This window comes from Sebastes umbrosus, chromosome 7, assembly GCF_015220745.1.
Source record: "Sebastes umbrosus isolate fSebUmb1 chromosome 7, fSebUmb1.pri, whole genome shotgun sequence".
Taxonomy (NCBI): Eukaryota; Metazoa; Chordata; class Actinopteri; order Perciformes; family Sebastidae; genus Sebastes; species Sebastes umbrosus.
The window spans coordinates 33,320,633-33,342,136 of NC_051275.1; the positions used below are offsets into that span (position 1 = coordinate 33,320,633).

Consider the following 21,504-nt stretch of genomic DNA (forward strand, 5'->3'; position numbering starts at 1 on the left):
TCACATACACAGAGTTTATGTAGTTTTTTGTTTGTTGTTTCTGTAATCTCTCTTTGTCTCTCTCTTTTTCTTTTGTCTTTTGTGTTCCAGTTCAGATGTTTTATTTGGCTGAATGTCTAACATCCATTATTTTTAAATCAAATATATAACACACTGTATTAAAGCCAATGAGAAATGAGTGAAGTGAAATGAACATCTGCATATTAACTCTCTGTCTCAGCTGAAAGCTGCTCTCCTCTCCTGGTCCTCTGGTTCACAGCGACTACAACAACACAGAGCATCACCAGCAGAACACTGAGCACTGAGCATCTCACTATGTAGAAGGTGGAGGGAAACCCAGAGGGCTCTCTGTACTTTAGAAGAGTTTTGGTTGTTGACACACACTGAACATCTCGGTCAAAACCTGCACACCAATACTCTCCTGTGTCTTCCAGTGAGACATTAGAGATAACCAGAGATGTCTTATTACGGTACCAGCTCACTCTGCTCATCATTCTCAGATCAGTTAATGTATTAAAGATTCTTCCGTCTGTTTGGTTTGACTTGATGAACCAAATGTGTCCATTACTCTCTCCCAAATCTCTGCATCTGAGAGTCATTTCTTCTCCCTCTGAGAAGAGCTCTACAGCAGGTGGGCCAAATGTGGGGCACACAAACAGCACATACATTGGCCGTCTTTCAGAGGTTTTACAGCTGTACCGACCTGTGTGATTTAACATTAACGATGAAAACACCAGCGAGTAGTTTTGGTCCACCTCTTGTTCCACTAAAGACATATTGTAGTCGTATGATCCTTCGTCAGCGTTGAAGAACACCATAGTCTTCTTCCAATGTGGGGGCTGGTCATCAATGAAATCAGTGACATTGCACGGCAGCACAGCCGTCTCCTCCACTGAGCCGTAGATTATCTGTAGTTCCAGTTTATACAGTACAGGATGACTGCTGACACACTGCTGTTGGTTCATCACCAGACAGGTGTACGCTGTGTAGATTGTTGTTCTGTAGTCAGATACACGAAGATCTGATGTGTTTGTCACCACTTGGTATCTTCCTTTAACATTGTCCATCACTGATGTCGTATTGTCCCCAAAAACTCTTGTCCATATTTTTTGCTCATATCTAGACTCACGCTTGAGCCACTGGATATCCAGATTGTCAGCCGCTTCCTCACATGGCAGGTCCACTGATCCTCCACGACGCAGTTCAATAGATTTTGTCTTAAATTTTGAACTACAAATAATAGTACTGATGTTTTTCTCATATGTCACTTTGCCCTTGGTCCAACACTCCTCTTGGTACGTGCCGGAGTCTGAGTGGGTCAGGTTGTTGATCGTGTAATTAGAAATATTCTCCCAGCTGCCAACTGAAAGTCGTCCTTTCAGGTCTTTAGGTACTGTGGAGTTCTGGGACCAGAGGTCAGAGGTGTTCCACAGGACAATCTTCTCCTCACCAACAAATCTGGAGATCAGGCAGGAGGAGTTGGCCTCCTTGGGGAGCTTGAAGGTGTAAGAGTCCCTTTCCTCTCGGATGATGATGAGTTCCTCTGCATGAATGTTGTTGATGAGCGCAAACAGCAGGAAGGAGAGCTCTGCGAATACAGCCATTCTGCTCGGACGTCTGCTTGTGAGTGTTGCGCAAACACCGACACAACTCCCCTCTTAAACTCTGTGTCAACCCTCATCAGCAGCATCTTATTTGTGATTGGATGAACATGACTTCTTTATCACTTTATCTCATCATCATTGGAAACTCTGAAGCAACAGGCTCTCTATCAACTAATCTATGTCCTTTGGATGGAACTAAAGCCACTGAGGCTGTCGTGTCTTCAAACACTGATTATTGAGAGATATGGGGAAACCAGCAGCAAGAGGTGTGTGTGTGATGGGAGAGAGAAGAGCATAAATAAATATAATAAATATTTAAAAAATCTAAAAGTGGGGTAGTAAAGACTATGACTTTCGAGTGAAGCTTACTGGATTTCCACATTAAATGCCATGTCTCCAGTCAAAGGGACTGTTTGTAACTTCTTACACGTATAAATCATTGCGGGTCGGTGTCCCATGCGCACTCGCGTGTGGCTACGCTGTTCAGACAAGACTCCAACACAAACTACACGCAAACCGCAAAGTTATATCTGGTGAAGCCCGTCTTGCAAAACAGTGTTGGACTGTAGCTTTGGTCTCCAGGGCCAGAGTCTCTGCTGTACTCTGCTCCTCTGCCTGTCTGCTTGCCTTCACTCACACACCGCGCTCGTTCTCGCTTTCTCGCTCCACTCTCATGTGAAAGCGCACACACTAGGGATGCACAGATACCGATAACAGCATCTGGTATCGGGTCCGATTCTGTGCTCATGTACTCGTACTCGCAAAACGGCTCCGATACAACGGCACCGATACCACTTTACGTCAGCGTGACGTTGACCTCTCGTTACCATCTATCGGGTCCTATCGCACTCGCTCACGCTCCACCTCCCCGACGGTGCGGGCAAGACGGGCCGGTGGTGCGCCCAACCCCGCGGGACCGGGATCCCACCTCAGGCGGCGCACGCCGGCCCTCTCTTTCATTGCGCCACGGGGTTTGATTGCACCCTCTGACTTAGACTCCTTGGTCCTTGTGTCAAGACTGGTCGGGTGGGTTGCAGACCCCTGGAGCCTTTTACGTGGGCAAAGCCCCGCCCCGGGGCCAAGGTGCTTCCCGAGGCTGTGGTCAAAGTATCACCGGGGCGGACTGTCCTTAGTGCGGACTGTCCCCACACCGCCTCGTATGCGGGACTCCCCAGCCAGCCGTGTGTCGCTCACACCCTCCAGCTGGCTGTTAACGAGGGTCTTTTGGCACAGAGAAGTACTCATATTGGTACTCGATATCGGCGAGTACCCAAATGTTAGTACTTGTACTTGTACTCGGTCTGAAAAAAAGTGGTATCGGTGCATCCCTAGAGTCAACAAGTGAGGGTGAAAAGAAGATTAAAGCAGGTCATGACCCGCTCACCTGGTCAGCAGAACTTCCGCGCGATAGCATAGCATGGGAGTTTACCAACTCCGAGCATTTTTGCCAACTTGTGTGTCAGAACTCTAAATTAAGGCTGCAACTAACGATTATTTTCATTGTCAATTAATCTGTTGAGTATTTTCTTGATTAATCGATTAGTTGTTTGGTCTGTAAAATGTCAGAAAATGATGAAGAATGGCGACAACTCAAAGAGAAGAAACATGTTCATGTGTTAATGAATGTATGTGTGTGGTTGCTCTACTAATTAGTTACATGATCATTTCAAGAGTCCATCAGTCAATCAATAATCACTACTAAACAGCGCTCTTTATCTCCATCTCCCTCTGATTTACATGCAGAAAGCATTAAACAGACAGACAGACAGACAGACAGACAGACAGACAGACAGAGAGTGTACATGTTCATGTTCATGTACAGAGACTTACACACACACAAACACATCAAGAGACAGCTGCCATTAAATGTCAGCTCTTCCTGGAAAAAGCCATGTCAGCCTCTGCAGCCACGTTTACTGGAAGAAGACTTCCCACACACACACACAGAACCATCCGTGCATACATTAACGCTCTCTGACACACACACACACACACACACACACATATATACACACACATATTAGTGCATGTCATTGCATTTTAAACATACCCAGTCTTCACTCTCTTCTGCTGCAGTGCATCTCTTTATTCCCTTTATGTCGAGGGAAAAGATTTACTAGAGAGAAATCTGAAATGTTTGTTGCGTTGGTTTGGATCTCTGTAGTGAGAGCAGCTCTGAGGCTTCATCCACACTAATACGTTTTTAAGACAAAAACAATCTCCATCCAGACGAGCATTTTAGAGTTGTTTCAGAATTAATCTCTGTCCATGTTACCACGCCTGAAAGCGCATATCACATGATTATTCTTCACGTACACTGGGCATGTGCGTGCAGGTGTAAACAGGAAGCAGCGCTGGACACGGGAATTGATGCAAAGCGCTCAAATAATAGCTCTCCTCCCGAGCATGTTGGCAGTAGCAGCGTTATAAAATGCAGAATTTAACAGCACAACTGCTGCTAGCAGAGACAACAAGGTCAACAACGTTTGTAACTGGTTATTCATGTTGAAATTAACCTCTGATGGTCGAGGCTGATGTCGTGTGTTTTCTTCAGGAAAAGGTTCACGTGTTGATGAATCCGGGAAGGACACGTCATGACTGATACGACCCAATCAAGAAGCGAACATGGGAGTCTTCGTCATCGTTTTCAAAGCTCTCCGTTTCTGTCCGTCCAGACTAAAACGTAACCCTGGAGTTTTTAACCCCTTACCCGACGAACATGGTACCGGGTTCGTCGGGTGAGCTGTGTGATAAAACCCTTCCTTTAAAATCTTCATAAATTGCTGTGGTGGTCTTTTTTTCTGAATTGTTTCTTAAAGACGAGGCCTTAACGCGACTAAAACCACACTCCAAGTGTATTTTTGTCCAAACAATGTTTGTTTGGCAATAATTTCAATATTTTAGTTACAAAATCAACGCACAAGAAATTTAATTTATTTTACTTTATAATATTTTTTACCGCTTTTATATTGAATGTACATACTTGACTAAGTGGATATCAGTAGTATTTTATAGCCAGATTCCCTTTCAAGAGCTAGAAAACCCATTTGGCACACTTTGGGTATCCAAGTGTGCCAAATGGAGAGTCCGCCTGGTCCTATCCTGACTAAAACCTTTGTAGAATCTATGTGCTTTGTGTTATTTATATCTGCTTTGGCACAGTTGTAGTCAAGGAGTTGCTGAGTGAATTCAGTGGCAGCTCTGAGCATGGCATCATTGCTATAATGGTGTTATCCACTAATCTAGAAATAAAGGACCTTGAACCCTTCGAATCTTGAACATATCTTTGGGTTTTGGACGGTTGGTTAGGAAAAAAAATATAATTTGAAGAGATCACTGGGAGGCTCTGGGAAATTGTAATGGACATTTTTCACAAGAAAATAATTAGCAGATAATTGATAATGAAAATATTCATTAGTTGCAGCCACAGACTGGAGTTAGTTATAACATAATCTGGATTTTATCTCTGGGGAGACACATGAAAATGTATCTCATTTGCGTGGGTGCTATTTAACAAAAGAATCTTTAATATTTATGGTATAATTGTACAAATCTATGTACAGATGGATGCTCAATTTGATCAGCAGATCAATTCTTCAAATACTTAATTTTATTCTAGTGTACTCTTGCCGTTTTTTTGCTGCAACAAACACACACACCCGGCTGGTTCCCTCTCTGCCTCCATTCTTGTTAAACATTTAGCTGAGCTAGCAGACCCAGCAGGGGGGGATCCGCCCATGTCGTAGCCCAGGAGAGCTCAGTGTCTCTGGGCATGGCGAGGCCACACAGCCCCTGCCTGCTCCTAAAGCTCCTGCTGTTACAACACACTCACACACCGTGGGTCGCTCAGTACACACATGTCAATAACAACCTCTATGTGTGTGTGTGTGTGTGTGTGTGTGTGTGTGTGTGTGTGTGTGTGTGTGTGTGTGGAGTTAGGCAGGAGATAAATAAGAGACATAAACAGGAAGAGACAAAGAGACAGAGGCGTCACCGCGGACTGCTGGCAAAAAAACACAACAGAGGAAGAAAGATCTGCATCTTCTGAACCCTGAAAGCTCCGTAACAGCAACGTGAAGTAAAGAGTGATGAAGACAAAGAAAAGGCCAGAGAGAGAGAAAGAGGGAAGAGCACGTGATGAGGAGAGATCTGTCAGCAGTCGACTCCGACATCACGTCGTCAGTCACGGTAACGAGACCGAGCCCAAGGCCCCGACTTCAAATGTATATTTTAACATATTTTACAGACCAGACAGCATGCATACACACATCATATGGATGCAAATCCCAATATGAGCGCACAGAATCTATTTTCAGTCTCCACACACACACGTCCCAACCACACCCATTATAATTTGGGTCTTTGAAGTAGTAACCTCGGGAGAGTCCCTGGTTTACACATCACACATCCTGACTGCTCTCCTCGATTCAAGACACGTTTAATCATTCCTGAATGAACAGTATTCTTTCTTTATTCTACTCAGTTTGTGTTTTTACTTTATATTAGGGCAGTCAAAGTTAACGCAAATTAACACAAATTTGTTTTAACGCAACTTTTAATCGACCTCTTAAAAATCCTTAAACTCTTAAATCCGACAGGGCGCTGTCCTGGCCGGCCGCTATTCGATCTTTCTGAGGTTGTAGCGGGTTCAGTTTTAAGGCTAGACTGAAGATACTGGTATCATATGAAACTAGAAAACCTAAAGAATCAATTGGTACTATTGGTCTGTCATTCTAGCTCTGCGAAGCAGGCCAAAAAACGCTCCATACTTATGCTAAATTTTGTTGAGGAAGGGGTCCCTTGACCTCTGACCTCCAGATATGTGAATGTAAATGGGTTCTATGGGTACCCACGAGTCTCCCCTTTACAGACATGCCCACTTTATGATAATCACATGCAGTTTGGGGCAAGTCATAGTCAAGTCAGCACACTGACACACTGACAGCTGTTGTTGCCTGTTGGGCTGCAGTTTGACATGTTATGATGTTATCCACTTTTAAAGTCACTTATCACGATACACATACACATTTAGATCTTGGGAATTTTTAAATATATCTATTAAAGCTTCAGTAGGCAGTATATTTTTTGCATCATAGGGAAAAAATTCCATAATAACCTTTCAGCATATTGTAATTCAAGTTTTCTGAGAGATAACTAGACTTCTGCTCCTCCTCATGGCTCTGTTTTCAGGTTTTAAAACATCTAGCCCGTGACGGGAGACTTTGACCAATCACAGGTCATTTCATTGAGAGAGAGAGCGTTCCTATTGGCTGTGCTCCGGTCATGTGACCAGAACTTGGCGTTCCTTCACCAGATTTCACAATGACGGCGGCGGAACAAACCTTCTCATTTTACAGCTAAACCGTGCACTACAAGATGATTCTGAAAACATTTGAGGAGAGAAATAGGCATTAACGTAACAGAATATTGATTCATATTTGATCAGCCCTGCCTGGTTTGACCGTTTGGTCGGAGTTTACGAGTGATTGACAGCCGGCTCTCATAGACGGCAGATGGACAGCAGACCTCAGATCAGCTCTGACTGCTTGTTTTCCTCCGGTCTGTGAAATCTTGCAGATGCCGTTAGGAGCACCGGAGGACACAGACGAACATGATTTTTTTCAGGTTACCTGTTTCGTGTACTACTGTCAAGATATAAAAATAACTTTTTTTTTTATCATATTTGCTCCAATCTCGCCTACTTCAGCTTTAACTGGATAAAAGATCTTAGTCATCGGACGCTTGGGTTTTAAGTTATTTTAAGTTATCGGAGTGACACCAAACACCGGTGAGAGAATCTACACAAACCTACCGTGGACTGTCTTCGGCGAGCAGTTCCTGGGGTCTACATCGGCCATGTGACCAGCGGCCGAGCTACCTCGACTGGCCAGGATGGTGATGCCTGCTGCTGATGTTTTTTGTCCGGTGTGAAATCAGAACTAAGAGCCACTGAGCTACTGCACTTTCATTAATTATCAATTACATCTGAGAAGCAGAGAGTTTTTTAAGGCTGTTCAGCACAAACCTTGAGTCTTTTGTCAGGTGGCAATCTGTGTGTGTGTGTGTGTGTGTGTGTGTGTGTGTGTGTGTGTGTGTGTGTGTGTGTGGTAGAGGGATAGATGGTGGTTTTGAAGAGGAGGCCAAACGTATAATAAACGATAAACGAGGAGAAAGCAAGCGAGGATGAGGAGGAGAGGGGGGGGGGTTGTGGGGGTTTTCTTCTGCGTGAACGAAGGACATGACGAGCCTGGTTGGGATGGGGTGAGAGACACAGACACAGAGAGAGAGAGAGAGAGAGAGAGAGAGAGAGAGAGAGAGAGGAAGTAAAGAAAACAAGAGAATAAAAAGAGTAATAAATAAAGAAATAAGTAAAGCAGAAAAAAATATAGAAAGAGGATGAAGAGACAGAGACACACTTCAGTAGATCAGTTGGAGGCGTTCGGCGCCAGAGGGAACGTCAACTGCAGCGGTGAGACGTTGAAAGAGCATAATCTATTCAGATGTCAAAAAACCTGTCATTCTACCCATAATGCTTTGTGTTTCTGTGTAGTTGTCTAGATTACGTCCTCACTCCAAACCAGCAGTAAGAGAACTTTTCAATGTTCAGGCGTCTCTGTGTCGTTATTTAGTGTTTGAATCGTATCTTTCTGTGTCTGCGGGGCTCCGTTTGAGAGCTGAAACGATTAGTCAGATGATCGATAACCAAACAAGATAAACATTCAAGTCCCAGCTTCTCAACTGAGAGGATTTGCTGCCGTTTTCTGTTTCATATTACTGTAAATTGAATATAAGATAAGATAAACTTTTATTGATCCCCAGAGTGGAGATGTATTTTTGCAGTAGCACAAAGTAAGAAATAAATACAAACAAATAGAGAAAATGAGGAGGTATAAAAAACTGAAATAAGTATAGAAGTAAAATAGAAACTTCAATCACTTAAAGACAAATTAAAAGGCAAAATAACAGTGGTGTGATTTATAGAACTGTATATATATAAATATACAAATCAGTGAATTAATCAAGGAAATAATCTGCAGATTAATTGATAATGAAATTTCTTGTTAGTTGCAGTAGTCTAATTACTTTAAATTAAGATTGTTTCGGATCTTTTAATGCCGATCATCAGAAGGCATGACTGGTTTAAATTCCCATCAGAGCAAAATAATTTTAAAACAGACAAAAATCCACTATATTTAACCATATTCACAACTATCTAAGGCCTTGAATTTAACATTATTTCAGATTTGTTATTTCTTTTTAAATAGATTAGAACACGTTGGCCATAAACTAGAGCTGTCAATCGATCAAAATAGTTAATCGCACATTTTTTATCTGTTCAAAATGTACCTTAAAGGAAGATTTGTCAAGTATTTAATACTCTTATCAACATGGGGTTGGGTAAATGTGCTGGTTTATGTAAATATATATATATATTTATTACTGGAAATCAATTAACAACACAAAACAATGACAAATATTGTCCAGAAACCCTCACAGGTACTGCATTTAGCATAAAACAATATGCTCAAATCATAACATGGCAAACTGCAGCCCAACAGGCAACAACAGCTGTCAGTGTGTCAGTGTGCTGACTTGACTATGACTTGCCCCAAACTGCATGTGATTATCATAAAGTGGGCATGTCTGTAAAGGGGAGACTCGTGGGTACCCATAGAACCCATTTACATTCACTGATCTGGAGGTCAGAGGTCAAGGGACCCCTTTGAAGATGGGCATGCCAGTTATTCCGCCAAGATTTAGCGTGCGTTTGGAGCGTTATTTAACCTCCTTCCTGACAAACAACAACTCTAGAGAGGGCCACTCACGTTTTCACGTCAACCACCGTAGTGCTTCTACACGCTTGGCACGCGGGAGAGGCTTCAGAGTGTAACCATAGCAACCACCAATGTACTGTATAAAATCACAGTAACCACCAATGTGTTTTATTTAACAGTTAAAATACTATTACCTTAAACAAAAAGACAGTACTTGGGAAATACTGTGTTTTGTTTTACAGTTAAAATAGTACTACTGTAACCAGAGTAATTTTTACTGTGATTTTCTTACAGTAACTAACTGGCAGCAATTGACAAGTAACTTACTGTAAAACAAAAATCACAGTAAGTTACTTGTCAATTGCTGCCAGTTAGTTACTGTGAATTTACATTACATACACAAGTTTAATTTTTTATTCTAATGATAAGAAAACCGGTGAAGGTGTCATACTGTGCGGATATACAGTATGTTGCCACTTCATGCAAACACACACACCAACACACACACACGCAGGATGTGATTAACTAGCTGTCTGTCTGTCTGCAGCACATTGATTATGCAGGTTATTGTAAGCAAGCTGGCATCCAATCCCAGAACCCCTGCCACACACACACACACACACACACACGCACACACACACACACACACACACACACAGGGACAACCTGCTCCATACAACCATCTGTCCAGCCCCGCCTCAGCATATTGCCTTCAGGGGCCAACTGTGTGTGTGTGTGTGTGTGTGTTTCAAGAATGTGTGCTGGTTAAAAAAACATACATAATTAATTTGGGTGATCTTTCCTCACATCTTTTACATTCAATCGCTCAGCTGCACACTAAACGCTGATGATTTGAATAATCAGTCGAGAAGTTGAATCACTTTTGACGCTGAAAATTAAGCTGACCTTACACTAAAAACGAATTTTCAAGCGATTTCTCTGTCGGACAGACATATTTCCAATGTAGGAACAAAATCATGAGTTCGCGGCGTGCTCCTGTGATCTCGATCTTTAAAAAAAGGATTTTAACCAAGCAAGAGCAGGGCTTTCAAGGGAATGAGTCCTTACCCCAAGTGAAGGAGTTCAAGTACCTCGGGGTCCTGTTCGTGAGTGAGGGGACTATGGAACGTGAGATTGGTCGGAGAATCGTAGCAGCGTGGGCGGTATTGCATTCACTTTACCGCACCGTTGTGACGAAAAGAAAGCTGAGCCGGAAGGCAAAGCTCTCGATCTACCGGTCAAGCTTCGTTCCTACTGTCACCTGTGGTCATGAGGGTTGGGTCATGACCCAAAGAACTAGATCGTGGGTACAAGCGGCCGAAATGGGTTTCCTCAGGAGGGTTGCTGGCGTCTCCCTTAGAGATAGGGTGAGAAGCTCAGATATCCGTGAGGGACTCGGAGTAGAGCCGCTACTCCTTTGCGTTAAAAGGAGCCAGCTGAGATGGTTCGGGCATCTAGTAAGGATGCCCCCCTCTGGGCACCTCCCTTGGGAGGTGTTCCAGGCACGACCAGCTGGGAGGAGGCCACGGGGAAGACCCAGGACTAGGTGGAGAGATTATATCTCCACACTGGCCTGGGAACGCCTCGGGATCCCCCAGTCAGAGCTGGTTAATGTGGCCCGGGAAAGGGAAGTTTGGGGTCCCCTGCTGGAGCTGCTGCCCCCGCCAACCGACCCCGGATAAGAGGTTGAAGATGAGTGAGTGGTGTGATGAGCAGGGCAGCAAACAGCAGCATAGTTGTCTGAACACATATAAAGTGTGGTGAGCAGGACTACAACTCTGAGGCGAGGAAGAGAAGAAGGTCAGTGATGCTGAAACCTCTAAAATTCTGAGTGAACTAGCTGGAAAGAAAACCGATTAAATGAGCAGTAGCCACTACTCCTTCCAAAACTTTGGAGGCGGACTTGCTGAAGATATGCCGTGTGATACGATGAGCACAGGCTTCACTGGTCAACTGGACAAACTGGGTCGTGGTTATGACCCCGACTGTACTCGCTGTCAAACTGAACCAGCGTCACCGCCTCAACACATGATCATTTTGTGTAAATCATTTTATATATACAGTTATGGTTACAGACTCTCTCTCCGTGTCACTCATTTGCCAAAAAAGAGACAAAACACACAATAAGCAAAGTTAATTATTTTTTATTATTATTATTTTTTTTTTTCTATAGATGTCGCAATAATATCGCTATCATTAATTATTTAAAGATCGAGTACATACAACTACAAAATAATCACAGACAACATGGACTCCAGAGAGGCTTCCTATGTGACGAGCCACAACACACAACAAAATCCAATAAAGAGCTAGCGCGCACACACACACACACACACACACACACACACACACACACACACACACACCTCTACATAATCAATACTGACATGGACTACAAGGTCACATTAAGACCCCCAACGGGGAGACCTGATGTTTCAGCTCTGTGCTGCCCTTAAGACCACAAACACGCACGTACGCACGCACGGTGTCTCCTTTAACTTTCCTGCTGTGTCAGTAAAAATTAAAACTATCTCAAATCATCTGCAAAATGTGATGCTTTCCTTTTATTAAAAAATAATAATAATATATAATATATATAATATAGTTCAAATATTATAATCTGATACTGACTAGGGGAGACGATTTATCGATTATTGATCGTTAAATCCCTGTTATTAATTCAATCAATTAAAAACATAACGTAATGCTGAGTGGAAGACGAGGGACGTGCGCTGTTGCCGGTAAACATACTGCGATGTTGGTGTAGTACCATGCTACGTCACTAGGTGGTGCCTCTATCTGAATATACAGTATGTGTTTATACATGTATATATAAATATATATATAATGTACTTGGAGAAGAAAATAAAGATTTAGGCTTTAATGACTGCCAGACACTCAAACGGGTGTGTATCAACATTAGGCTTAACGTTACATGAACTGAATTACTGACGGGGTGGAAAATATTTAATTTATCATAAGGAATTGTAAAAGCTCATGTTCAAGTAAAGCTTTGGCTTAATTTCCTTTGATAATACTTCCCTATGTAATATAATATATAATATAATGTAATGTACATGACATGTCTTCCTCTGTTTTAGCAATCACAAGTAAAACATACAAAAAGAGGAAGAGAAGGTAGAAAAAGAAAGACGGCAGAAGTAAAAGTTGGGATGTCCCGATCAAGTTAAATGTATTTACCTAAATGTTTAAATTAAATATATATCTGACACATAGCTACTTGGTCCAAATGCTGGAGGTCTTGTTTCAAAAATATCAAATTAATAAGCACACGTTATTGATATGATTTGAATGAAATTGAGATGAGACAATCAGCTCTAGAGAAGAGGTTTCACTCATCCTTCCTCTGTAGTGAAAAGTAACAGAAGACCTGAAGAAGAGGAGAAGAAGAAGAGGAATATCTAGAGAAAGAGAGAAAGAGAACAGAAAACAGGCAAACGATATAAAAAGAATAAAAGAGATTAAATAAGAGAAAGAAGACGACTATAAAAGACAAGAAGAGACGCGTGACAGCGTGAAGCGTTTGATTCAATCCCAGGGTGCATTGCAAAGCCTTAAGTGGCAAGTCCATGCTCTAATGATGTTAATAGGCTTAATGCAAACTTACACACACACACACACACACATGCACACACATGCACACACCCACACACACACCCCATCAGAAATCCAGTCAGTAACATGGATGTACACTTTATACTGTACCATGAAATCAACACACACACACACAGCAGTTAGAAAAGCATAATGTGAACCATAAACCTGATGGATGCATCACACTGTACACACACACACACACACTGCAGTGGAGATAAATCAGTCGTGGCGTCCAATAGATTGCAGCCCAGCAGAAGAAGGTTCTTACAGTGTGTCTAGAGCTGCAGGTGTGTTCCCTATATACTGTATAATATAGTATATATAGGGTGGAGGTGGAGGAGGGTGTATCCCTGTTTACCACTGAATGTCTTCTCTCTCTTTTCTCTTCGGTCTCTTTAAAACAGAAGAAACCTAAAGTGTGTCCTTTACAAGCTCCAGTACTCCCGTCTGATCGTCATCTCTCTCTCTTTCTGCCGCAGATCAAATCTTTTGTCTGCCGGCCGCTTCGCCATCAACGGGTCAAAACCACGATGAAGTCAAAGACTTGGAATCAATTCTAATTAATGTAAACAAACAAAACAAGGCACTAGGGATGTCCCGATTAGTCGATACCAATACCAGGGAAATTCCATAATTCTCTATTACCAATTTGATACCACGGTAAAAAAACAAAAGTAAAACAATAAATCCCATGTACTTCAACGAACACTCCTTTATTAGCGTTTGCATCCTGGTTTTTGTTAGAAAGTTAAAAAAGGTCAAGTCTCTATTATCTATTTTATAAACATCTCCTTCAAACAACTGGATTCATTCAAGCTTCAATATTACCTTTGAACACATCATGATAACGAATTTACCTTCGCCCAATATTTTTACTGAATAGTGCCTGAACATGTCATGATGTAAATCAATGGCACCTCCTGTGTTGGAATCGGCAGGACGAGAGCTAGTTAGTGTTAGCCGTAAGCGGCCGGTAAGCAGCACAGTGCTGCAAGGAGCTAACAGCTAGCGTTAACTAGCTCTCGTCCTGCCGATTTCAATACGGATTTGTTGTTTGCAATGTTGCATTATCGGGAAAAAATAGTTACGGTACCTGCGTACTGTAGAAAAATGAGGACCATCACGTTTTCAGAATTTGGGCATTGACTTTGTACCGAAGTGTTGGTTCTCGTGATATCCCTACAAGGCACAGCACTAAAGAGACCGTCTTTGATGCCATTCAAATCCTCAATGAAACAATGTTTAAAATGTGTGTGTTTTGTAATTTATCGTACTGGAGCTTCATGGTGACAACACGGGAGGAGTTTAGAAGTATAAACTGGACATACATGAAGGTTGTTGGGACAAGTTGATGGAAATTTAAAATCAATTTGAAAATCCTGGATTCCTCAAATCACTCTCTCTGTTTCTTTAGTTCATGTAAATTAATTAAACTGGCATGACAACTGTTTCCTCCAAGGAAATGTAAAATAAAGACTCTCTCTGCTCCTCTCACGCTTTTATTCTTCGGCTTTCTCTCGTCACTTCAGCCGTCACGCCAGAAAGTTTTCCGTTCGCATCTATTTATCATGTGAATGTATGCGTGTAAAAAGGAAAAGATTTTTACAAAAGATGAATCTGTCCGGTCTGAGTGATCCAACAATGAGCGAGCACCAAAAGAAGAACAGAAGACCAGAAGAGGACAAAGTGGGAAAGTAAAACAGAGAGTAAGTGAAACAGCGGGGGCGAGAGACCTACTGAAAGAACACAAAGTAAGAAGAGAGAGAGACAGATACTGACAGAGAGAGAGAGTGAGAGAGACGGGGGCAAGTGGAGGCCAGAGGAGAATAAAGAGCAAAGGATCAAAGAATAGAGAGAAAGCTGAGGAGCAACATGAGTCCACTGGAATTCAGACAAAACCACTTTTCACTGGAAAAAAACTGTCTGAGAGCTCTCTGTCTCTCTCTGTCTCTCTCTCTGTCTCTGTCTCTCTCTCTGTCTGTCTGTCTCTCTCTGTCTCTGTCTCTCTCTCTGTCTGTCCGTCTCTCTCTGTCTCTGTCTCTCTCTCTCTCTCTGTCTGTCTGTCTCTCTCTGTCTCTGTCTCTGTCTCTGTCTCTCTCTCTCTCTCTGTCTGTCTGTCTCTCTCTGTCTCTGTCTCTGTCTCTGTCTCTCTCTCTCTCTCTGTCTGTCTGTCTCTCTCTGTCTCTGTCTCTGTCTCTCTCTCTCTCTCTCTGTCTGTCTGTCTGTCTCTCTGTCTATCTCTCTGTGTCTGTCTCTTGATTCTCTAGATTAATCGATTAGTCGATCGACAGAAAATCTAATTCTAGTTTCTCCATTGTGATATGTGCAGCTTTTCTCTGTTTTATATTTTTGTAAACTAAAGATTGTTGTTTTGAACTGTTGGTCGGACAAAACAAGACATCTGAAGACGTTACCCCGGACTCTAGGAAACTATTTCTAAGAGATTTTCATATTTTACTAAACAATTAATTGAGCCAATAAGCAGCACATTAATCAATAATGAAAAGCTTAGTAAAGGCCCAGACGCACCAAACCGACAAAGAACTAGCGGCGATGAAGGCCGACTGTTGCTTCGTCTCCGTCTCGGCTGACCAGTTGCATTTGAACACACCGCAAAGACTACCGCCGACGGCCAGTTAGCATGTACGTTCTACGCCTGTGTGAGACGAAATAACTCAGCAAGCGGCGGTAATCTGTTGTTATGATACGTACATGAAACAAAGCGGCGTCTGCCGACCATTTTCATACCACTCTCACTCACCACTTAGCTTCATTCAGCTTCCTTCTGTGCTTTTCCTCTTGACTTTACTCGTTGGCTCGCTTTCCTCACGTCTGTTTCTCTTCTCGTGCACTGATTGGTTTAAGCTGAACAGCCATTCAGAGTGATTCCTACATTATAGTCTTGTCTTTTTTTGTCAACGATATTGCACGTTTGATATCGTCACCGTTAGTGTTTAATGACGTCGGTGCCGTCTTGTCACCGTCTCGACGAACATATTTCGTCATAACACTGTATTCATGTCTGCAAAAGTGTGTACATGTATATATTATGTGTAGGTATGTAGCCTGTTGGGTTACGTAACATCTGGCCTACAGTAGATGTGTGCGTGTGTGTTATATTTCATATAGGGTGGAGTGTCCTAGCCTACATCTGGATGCACATGTATTGGTGTGTGTGTGTGTGTGTGTGTAATGTGATTCTTAGAAAGCTGGGTTGATCTCAGCCCTGAAGACACAAGACGACACACACACACACACACACACACACACATTTGTAAGCAGTGACACACCTGTCCCAAAGGTATTACCCACACACACACACACAAACCTCTCACGCACCAACGTGCACACACCATCAACACTGTATTTCTGACATTTTTAAATTGAACACTAAAATAAATTCACATTTGAAGATTTTATTCCATCACCAGCCCCTTCTGTAGGCTTACATTACAAATACTCACACAATGTGGCAATACACACACACACACACACACACACACACACACACACACACACACACACACACACACACACACACACACAAAATGATGCAGTACATAAAAAATGCAAAGCAAACCCTCCGAGTCCCAGTTCTCATGAGCACAGTAACCCCCCCACCCCCACCACCCTAACACATACACAGGTGTGCTGGGGTGGTGGGGGTCCGTCTCCATCCTACCAGCTGTCAGACTCCGCCCCTCCCCAGCCCCATTACTATGGCAACCCCATAAATAATGGAGGTTGCAGTGCATGCTGGGAGCCATCAGGCCAGAATCCCATTACAGCCGCTGACTTACATAATGTGAAACACTCTGGTTTCCCTCAGTGAACCCGGTGAACATGGTTTCTTCTGAAATGTCTTCAGTGTGACAAATGATCTAATGAGCAGCGCGTCTGCAGTGAAACCGGCACCACAGCCGATGACCGAGAAAACCGACCCGAAAAACCACTGCTGCAAGAAATTACTGATGAAATGATGTTCATGTTTAATAAACACTCTCAATATCTCTCAGTAAACTACTGTAACCCGTCCTGGGTTCAACTAACTGGGTTCACTTAATGAAACAATACACTGGACGGTAGACGATATAGCAGGTCCAGTAGCAACCGCTGCTCTTTTATGTTTGGCAAGCTACAACACAACAGCCCGAAAGCAGTGAAAGCGACCTCCGGACACCAGTAAAACGTTCGCCTACAAAGAGCCGTACAAAAATAAAACTATTTCTATTCTATTGTCATATTTAATGTCCGAAATGTCCTGTGTTGAACAATAAAAAAATTATAAATATGCACACTATTATAACTGTTTACTTATTTGTTAAACTTTTTTTTGCCCAGCTGCTTCCCAGAGGAGCATAAAGTAAGCTATGGACATAAATGGAAGTTAGAAAAATCTTACTACTAGTAATAATTTAAGTGTCTGTAGTACATCTACTACAGAGAGGTGAGCTGCCGTCTGTGTTACACCAGCCAAGCTTACCTGTTAGCGTCGTGTCTGAGTCGCTCCTCTCACAGAAAGGCAAAGAGGCAGCTTCAACCTGCAGCCTGCACACAAACACAGAGTGACGGCTGTTATTACACGCTGTTCATCAGCTCAATGTTACCTGGAATATTACGCTCATGTTGCGTCAGTATAGCAGTACAGGTGTTGTCATTGACATATCTGTCATTTACAGGGAACAAAATGCTAGCAGGCTAGAAAAGATTAACCGTATATCCTGGGTTGTTAACATTTTATGACCCTTAATCAAATCCCATTTTTATAGTCCTGCCGGCAACAGCGTTGAAAGAGGACGTGACAGTGACGGCACTTAAAATGTCACTCTGAAACATGAATGACAGGATTTCAACTAGGGCTGTTAAACATTAAAATAGTTAATAAGAAATTAATCTCACATTTTTTATCTGTGCAAAATGTACCTTAAAGGGAGATTTGTCAAGTATTTAATACTCTTATCAACATGGGAGTGGACAAATATGCTGCTTTATGCAAATGTATGCATATATTTATTATTAACAACACAAAACAATGACAAATATTGTCCAGAAACCCTCACAGGTACTGCATTTAGCATAAAACAATATGCTCAAATCATAACATGGCAAACTGCAGCCCAAAAGGCAACAGCAGCTGTCAGTGTGTCATTGTGCTGACTTGACTATGACTTGCCCCAAACTGCATGTGGGAGACTCGTGGGTACCCATAGAACTCATTTACATTCACATATCTGGAGGTCAGAGGTCAAGGGACCCCTTGGCCATGCCAGTTTAGCGTAAATTCGTACCGTAATTTAGCCTCCTTCGTGACAAGCTAGCATGACATGGTTGGTACCGATGGATTCTTTAGGTTTTTCTAGTTTCATATGATACCAGTATCTTCACTCTAGCCTCAAAACTGAGCCTACTACAACCTAACAAATTGCCAGTTGTGTTAATGCAGCCCTAGTTAAAGTACATTCACATTAGTGAGGACAGGGCTTCTCTCCGTCTTTCTGCCTCTCTTAGCAGAAGGGGTCCACATGCCATCAGACAAACAAACAGTCTGCCGTCTCATAAGTGAGGAGGAAGCTGTTTGTGTTCACAGCGTGTTGGTGTCATCGGGGGCTCAGACGAGGATGAACAGGTGAAGGTTTGAGAGAGAGAGAGAGAAACAGGGAGGACAAACAGAAGGAGGGCAGGAGGAGGTGAGAGTGACAGCCCTGCAGCTGTCCACACATTTACACCTTACTGTGAGAAAACACACACATACACGCACGCACGCACGCACGCACGCACGCACGCACGCACGCACACACACACACACACACACACACACACGGTGTAATGCCAACAGCCATACGGGTAGTGCTAATGTAGCTCTAGATTATGGCTTATTAAAGTGTTGCTAAACTCTCATTAGTGCAGGCTAATGCGACATGTTGCCAGCTGTGTGTGTAGCTTTAGGTGGTGTGAGTGTTATTTCACCTGTGTTGCTTACACACACACACACACACACACACACACACACACACAAACACACCTGTTCACACCTGGCATTAACATGCGTCTTGAGTGATCACAAGTGGACAGCTCTACAAATGCACTCAAGACGCACTGAGGTTGCGCAGTGCGATCCGATCGCTCAGACCACATTTAAAGGTTCTTTCAGCAGTGTGTATGCGATTGTAGGGCTGTGCAATTAATCAGATTTCAATTTCAATTACGATTTTGGCTTCCAACGATTATGAAAACAAGATAAATCGACATGAAACGATTATTGTGACACTTTCCGTTTTTCAATGACACTCTCGTTTTGTCTTGTGTTATAAATCCAGCGCACCCCTTTCCTTATCAACGGTGCACTTTCTCCCTCCTCGGCGCATCAGGGGCGGCTGCTCCGTGTAGGAGTATCCCCTCGTGGGAATTCTCCCCGGCACTCTGACCGGCTCTAGGTCGGCTTGGAAATGCCCGGCCTCGCCGCTTAGTGCTCGCTGTGTTCTCTCTCCCTGCAGGGTGGGACGGAGCTCCCTGCTCCTGGCTCGACCCTCCACCGGGGCTGAACTGTGTGAGTGCAGTGATGTTGGCAAACCACCGTCTCGTTTACCATGCATTGCCGTCATCACCATTCATATCTATACAACCAATGTGTTCATGATTAAACTGTTTACTAGAGCAGAGAGTTCTTCATAGATCTAGCCTCTTAATTTTGCTCTCAAAGTGCACCAGATTGATGTATTTCACTTTTTAATGTAGGCTACAATATTTTCTTTCTAAATGCATCTTTCCAGAGTCAATGAGTAATCGTGTTGATATTGACCAAAATAATCGTGATTATGATTTTTGCCATAACCAAGCAGCCCTACGTGAATGTGTCCTAGGCCAGGTTCACATTGAAGGACCGCCTACTCAACTGGCGTCCTCTGCGTAAGAGGAAATACGTACTCATTTGCGTGCCAATGGCGTCATGTTAAAGTGCGGCAACAGCGATGTCTGAAAAACTTTTGAAAGCTTCTCCTCCTCCTCCTCCACGGGAAGTTGCTGCAAACGGAAATGATGTACGTGTTTATAGAGCAGGGAAGTGAGATCCGATCACAAATCACCCCCGGGTCCAGACCTTTGAATCCGTCCACTTCACCGAGGGGCGGGACTAACGCCGTTGTTAAGCTGTAATGAAGCGTTGTCAAACTGTGCGCCGTAGACGGCAGGTCTTCTCAGTAGCACCCGATATTGTAGATTGTATTTACTTCACTACGCTCCTCTCCAGCAAAACCAGTGGATACGCATCAGTGCATCAGATTCAGGCGGATACCTTGGTCTCTAGTGACTGGTTAAGAAATTCAGGTGTGATCTGACCTACTTAGAGGTGTCCACTTGTGATCGGATCACTAAGACGCAAGTCAATGCCAGGTGTGAACAGGCTCAGAGTGCGTTGCTAATCATAGATGTACATCCACTCACTAAAGCTACAGGTACAGGTGAGATGCAGGTCTCTCACACAGACATACAACTTATTATCTGATGGACTGATTTAGGCTCACTTACAGTATTCTCCCATCATGCAATACAGTGGGGAAGTCAACTAAATGGACGCTAGAATCATTTAATTCTTCTTCTTTTGGGGACAAAAGTATTTCAAGTACAAATAAAACATTTGGTGTCTGAATTATATGTTGTTTTTTTTTAATCTCTGTTAAAATGGTTATTATTGAAGGAAAGAAGAAGAACATCAATATAACAGCTGATTACAAACTTATATATATTTCAACTCATCAATCATAAATGCCTGTGGTTCATAGGAAACTAAGGTTTCTGCGGGCAGCCATATTGAATCTCCTTAACCTCCTTCACAAGCCTGTTGGTAGTTGTAGATGTAAACGTGTGGAACGATACCATGACAACATCACATCATCACAGAACATGACTCCACTGAAAGTTGATGAAGGATAATATTTAATTATTACTCAGCCCTAACCTGTCATTAAAGTTGTTCCGGTAGTACCAGTATTGGAAATGTGTCCAATACTGCCCAAAATTCTGTATCGGCGAGTACGCCAGTCTATGCACCGATCCGATACCATCATTTATTAACCCAGAAGAAAATCAACTTCTTTGCGGCTCAAAAACTGTTTCACTGTGCTGTCGCCATGGATGTATCATGGTTGCCACTGGCAACTACTGATTTAGATAGGGAAGCACCGATACCGATACCAGTATCGTGTCCGATACTGTGCCCATGTACTCGTACTCACCACACGGCTCCAATACAACGGCACCGATACCACTTTAAGGTAGCTTGACGTTAACCTTTCGTCACCATCTTTCGGGTCCTATTGCATGCGCTCACGCTCCACCTCCCCAACAGTGCGAGCGAGACGGGCCGGTGGTGCGCCCGACCCCGCGGGGCCGGGATCCCACCTGAGCCGGCGCACGCTGGCCCTCACTTTCATTGTGCCACGGGGTTTTGCTTGCACCCTCTGACTCTGACGCATGCGTTAGACTCCTTGGTCCATGTGTCAAGACTGGTC

At 43.1% G+C, this 21,504-nt stretch overlaps 1 protein-coding gene across 1 annotated transcript in view; it reads right to left on the minus strand.

The window, feature by feature from the left end:
- pak1 (p21 protein (Cdc42/Rac)-activated kinase 1) overlaps positions 1-21,504 on the minus strand; it is an 86,285-nt gene that overhangs the window by 27,407 nt on the left and 37,374 nt on the right. Inside the window, 1 exon segment of the mRNA XM_037775550.1 lies at positions 17,481-17,545. The gene's annotated coding sequence lies outside the window, so the exon portion shown is untranslated.